Genomic DNA, 5,970 nt, shown 5'->3' on the forward strand with positions numbered 1-5,970 from the left:
GTTCCCTCTTTGGGAACTGGAATGTATTCCCAGGGTTCTATGTTGGAATACGGCAGATACGGTAGGATTCCAGGCCATTCTTTCTCAGGGTTGTAGCTCTACAAGATGGGGTAATTCTGTAATATCACATGGCATATCTGTTCCTGTAACATCATAGGTAATTTAAGCACTGCTTCTACTATTTTAAAAGAAATCATTCATTTTATCAGCAATACATAGGTGATTTGACCCTAAACTTAGGTAATTATAATAATTAAAGAGCTAATACTACATTCACAAGCTGTGCAGACCCTCTCTCATTGCCTATTGTCTAGAAGCCATTGTGCTGCGTGTAGCTCTTTCTGTTCCCTGTTTCTTTGGAGCACTTCCAAGATCCAGTCTGTTATTATTTAAACTCTCTCTGAATGTTGGTATGTTGGTATTTTTTGTGCTCTGCCTTGTATGACTTATGGATTTTTTTCCCTTCTTGGTGAGATATTTTCCATATCCATTCACAACCATTATTTATTCCACATGCTGCAAACAGAATGCCCACCTAATCAATCACCACTTCTGCATTGGAAAATAAAACCATCCTTTCTTTATTATATTAGGCAAATTAGTCAAATGAGTGTTTTCTAAAACTTGCTGCCTTTTTAGGGCCCTTGGCTCTCAGCCCGCCTTTCTCTTCTGCTGCCTCCACCCTTTCTCCTCCTCCTGTTTGCAAACAGTATCCGCTTCCTTGTGTGGTGTTCCCAGTGGATTCTGATCCTCCCAACTTTGTCGCCTGCCTCGGTGATCAAGGATCCTTTCTTCCCAAGGGGCCATGCGGACTGTGCAGAAGCCTTCATCTCCCTCTGCTCCATGCCTGAGCCACAAAGTCCGCAGGGCTGGCTTTGAGAAAGCACAGCGACCGTACAATCAATATTAATCCCCGAAAATTACAAAATGCCTTTGTTGATGGTTTGCTTGAGACAGGGTAGTAAAAGAAGAAAAAAGGGGGAATAAATGGGGCAGCTTATATACTGAATTTTTACCTTTTTGGTTCTCCCCCTAGTCCACATTTCCCTTAATTTCTCTATTTTAGTTTAATTTTTAACAAGGATACTTTTGTCTTAAGAAACCAGGGTTCTTTTGTGCCCATTCCAACATTTTTGTCAATTAAGCCTCTTGAAGAGAGAGAGGGGACGTAGTGAAGCATCTGCTGCCATGAGGAGCCTCGCAGCCAAAGCGCGTTACAGGGAACTCTGTCTGACTATTGTCCTGGCAAAGCAAATGGCCCTTCGAATCATGATTCTTTCTAATGTATGTGTTTATAAGCAATTAAACTCCAGTTTTAGGAAGACTCACTCACAGCATACATTATTTTAATAGACATACAGTACTACTTTAAACCGTCTTCGCCATCTGCTCATCATGATTATAAATGCAAAAAGAACATATTTTACATTAGCATCAGAAACTAGTGTGATATTAGGGATTGAAATGCCCATATATGCTCTTTGTACAATACCGAATGCATCTGTGCTATTTTCCTTTTCTTTCCGCATTGCAAATCAGAGAAAGAAGATGTTTGTTCCTTGTGGTCTCTTTCCTGATGTGGAAGATAATTTTCAGGCTAGAAATTCATTAGGAGGGGATTTTGACTTACTATTCAGACAAATATGCTTTTAAAACTATATGAGCTGATGTGTCTGGCTCTTGCTGGCCCTGTATGGCCAGCTTAGCTCCTGGCCAATGAGGGGGAAAAAAACAATCCACCAAGGGCAGTAAATCTACTTTAATGTCCATCAGAGATACAATGCATAATGGATAACGGGGTGAGTCTTTTTCTCTATAAATAAAATTTTAAAGAAACATGGGATGCAGGTGTATTGGTGGAACACTTTACATAATATAGAGTTGGAAAAGCATCTGGATAGGCATACGCTCTGTTTTCCACCTGCATCTTTAATGGTTGGATGCTCTTTCTAGATGGAGAATAATGCCATCATAATGCTGGGGGAGGCAGGAAGGCAACAGTTCTATTTTCTTAGTGGGGCTAGTCAAAGCCACCATATAAACATCATCCTATCATAAAAAATGGTGGGGATGGGCACATTAGACTCTCCACTAGGAGGGATTTTTGGCTAGAGCTTAGAAATATGGGCCAAAAAAAAAAAAAAAAGATACTCAGGATGAGTTAAAAGAAGTTCAACAGCAGAGTCTACCTGAAAGAATTTCCCCCATCAGCAGTGAACTGGGTTCATCACTTACTTGAAGAACTCACTTTACGCTGCATTTCCAGGTCCATGAATTTAAGAACAAAGGGCAACTATTTCCCCCCGAGCTTATTACATGTGTTTCTGTCTCTTGTTTTGCCTCTGGCCATCTTGGACAGTACTGCATCATAAAGGCACGCAGTTGGGGATGAGACATGTTACATATAAGTGAAGATGAAGATACACATGCTCGTTAGTAATGGGTAACTCTAGGTTCTGATCAACTTTATGGAGCTGGGGAAACATCACCAGAGGTGACGGCAGGGGTCACAGAACGGCTGCTGGAGCAGGGAAAGCAATCCTTCTTCTCTTTTCTTAGTTCCAGGTTAAAAACAAACAAACCAAAAAACACCTAAAATACGACACCCTACAAGAAAATCTCTGACTGCCTTAGAGCAGCCCAACCTTGTAATTCTGTGAGACAGCTTCCCAGTTGTGGCTGCTGTCACTTCGTGTAAGGGCTGAACTTTCTGAGTCCCTGCCTCATAAGCATGTACGAGGAGTCAACCCAACTGCAAGGCCGATGCTCTAAAGTACCCCATTCACCTTGCTCTGTGTTTGGACATTTTCAGTGGTGCCCACAGCTGACATTTGAAGTTGCTGCTGAGGCCTTTGCTGACAAGATCTGCCAGCTTTTCACTCCACCTCCAGGGCTTCTGTGGTCCATCCCATTCCTCCGGCCTCCTGGTGCCCTCGTGGGATCACGAGGGCACTTCCGCACCCGAACATGAAGCCCGCGAGGATGTGGGGGGCTCCATCTCAGGCCCTCTCTGCCTGAGTACATGGTGCTGCCATGTTCTCCTGCAGCGACGCCTGTCGGCTTAGGGACCTGCGAGATGGTCTCTTGCCTGAATTTCAACAGAAAGCAAGCCCTGTGTCCCCTGTAGGGTACCTTGGGTCCTATCATTTGCACTCTCTCAAGCCAAGGGCCAAGGCTAAGAGACCGGGTCCTTTCTCATGGGTCTAATTAGTGCTTTAACCCTAGGCCTGTCTCCTCCAAATGTCTCTCTCCCCTTCACAGCCCTCCCAGCCCCGTCCTTTTTGAAAGGACTTTTCTCCTTCCAGGCTTTTAGGCATGTTCCCCTCTCCCCCTGTGGGTTATTATAAAAACTCTGATCCTCTAACTTTGGGTCCTTGAAATCCACCAGTGCTTTCTTCCTTCAACAAAGGTTGACTCTCACAAACGAAAGCCTGGGCTCTCACAACTTTTGTGTCTGAAACAGGAAGGAAGAAAGATTGTCTTTCCTACAAAGCAGGGTTCTGCCCTCCTCTAAAAGAAAGATAACTTCAGCTCCAATAGAGGGAGGATTGCCAAGCCACAAGCATTGGGGGTGGAATAAAGATTAGCTGGGGTTACACTTTAATATTTTACTTCATATGCATTAAGACCCGTTTCAAATTCTATTTGCACTAATTACACAGATTAAAAGTGATTTCTCTCACCTCTAGCTCCTATAGTATGTAGCCCTCATACAGAGCCTGGAGAGCCTTGTCTGTAGCCATTTCTCTCTTTATCTCTAAAGAAGATAGAAATCCTATTATCCTTCATCCTGCCCAATGCAACACTTCTTCACATCAGTTTAATTAGGAGCTACAGGGCAGTAGGCATTGTCTCCTTCCTTGCAGCTCCCCAGGGGGAATCCCGTGTGTCTCCAGGTGGTAAGGATAATCTGCAGGTGATTCTGATAAAGTCACCCGGAAAGCCTAGAGGTGGGTCTGTGACTAATCCAAGTCTTGCCTTTTACACTTGCCCTGCTCTTTGGAGTTTTAGATGTTTTAAAGTTTGGAGCCACAGCGATGCCTCACTGTCAGCCAGCCTATAAACTTGATTTCTGGACACTGTAGAATTACTACAAGAAAAAGATTTAATATTGAGAAAAGTGGACCCCTAATCAATGCAGGCTTCCAACGTCCCCAGATTTGAAATTTGGAAGAATGATTGAATGAATGAACACATTACAATGGTCACAAAGGCTTGTGGTCCCTTCTTCACAGATATGATAGTATAAATAAAATATTGGCAAAAATACTTTAAGCTATTATTTTAATTAAAAAATAATAATTCCTGCACCTGTTCAAAAGAAATTGAGCAATACTAAGCATTATATGCAAAAGGCAAATGCCTATCTCATCCTAAACTCCTTTTTAAAGTTCTTCCTCAGGAGGCAACTACTATTAACAGCTTCTTTTTTAACCCTTCCAGAAATTTTCTGTGCATATACAGGGTGCATTTATGTGGGTACATAATATATATATGTGAAAAACCTCCCTTCCTCTCACAAAAGTGAGCATACTTTATATACTGTTACGAACTTTGCTTTCTCTGCATAAAAATGAATCTTGCGTGTATTTCGATGTCAACATGTACACCTCTCATTCTTTTTAACAGGTGCTTCCTATTACATTCTGTGAATGCTTCATACTTTATTTGACCAATTCTCTATGGAAGAACATTTAGGTCAATTATATTCACAAGAATTTCTATCATCAAATTTCCTAGGCAAGACTGATGCTGAGAAATCAAGACCCTAGATTATGCTAAATTTCAATTGGCTCAATCCTCCACATGCTTCAACTCTGCAAGACCCTTGGCGGTGGGGGGAGTTGGGTGGGGGCAGTGTCACTGACCCTTCTCTGTGCAGAAGGAAAATATGGTGGAGGGGTAGCTTTTTCCGGGCTAATGAGGAACATAGAGGCACTCCATATATGTTGCCTTGTTTTGCCTATGTGCCGGTGCTGGCTTAATTCGGTTTTAATGCCATTTCTCTTCTGACCCAGCCCTTGGCACTAGTCCAGGCCTGCTGGTTCAGTGTGACCTGCCACCCTGTCCTCAGACTTCTGATTCTGCTCTGCTCACTGTCCAAGCCTGTCTTCTCAAGCCGTTTTGTGTGTTTCACATTTGTGGATCCACAAGCCTTACTTGACCTCTAGGAGCTGGCCACTCCTGTCCTCTCTAGGCTTCTGACACCCCTCCCCTCCCTTGTTTGGTCTCTGACTCTCAGTCAGCTCCTTCCTCTCAGACCCTGTTGTTGGCTCCCAGACTCCTCCAGCCTGTAATGCTAGAGTGGCCCAAGGCTCTGAAATGAACCATACCCGCTTCTCTGTCCACAGTCTCCTGGGTGCCTGTGCCTATCCTGCCGTCTAACATGGCTGAGCAAGGAAAACACGCAGGACTCATCCTTGGCCCCTCTCTTTTCCTCATATCTGGTGTCACTAACTCCCATCAACTCTACTGCTACTATTCTCGTCAAAACCACGTTTGTCTCCACGAGCTGGATTAAGGTGAAAATAAGGAAAGACAACACGGGAATAACTAGCCCAACGAATAAAAATGTGATCAGCATGGATAACATGAAAGCTGGTGTGTCTCACAAGCTTTTGAGCTTCTAACTTGAACAAAATCCCATCGCTAGCCTTTGTTTCGATCGGGGGAAAAAAGGGCAGGACTGAAGTGACCACTCAGGGTACATCCAGTTGTTGCCTGTTGCTGCCCTCTTCAGTTGCGAGAAGGCACAGGTCAAAGGACTACGAGGCAGGTCTAGCACCACCTCCTAGCACCTGCAGGGACTGCGCACGTGAAATGTGGCCAGTGCCAGTGGAGATGTGCCGCAAGTGTAAAGTACAACCACGTTTTAAAGACTTAGGACAACAAGAAGAGAAAGAATATGAAATACCTCATTAATAATTTTTAAGTTGATTATATGTTTAAATAAAAATCTTAGATATATTG

The sequence above is a fragment of the Vicugna pacos genome, chromosome 5, assembly GCF_048564905.1.
Source record: "Vicugna pacos chromosome 5, VicPac4, whole genome shotgun sequence".
Taxonomy (NCBI): Eukaryota; Metazoa; Chordata; class Mammalia; order Artiodactyla; family Camelidae; genus Vicugna; species Vicugna pacos.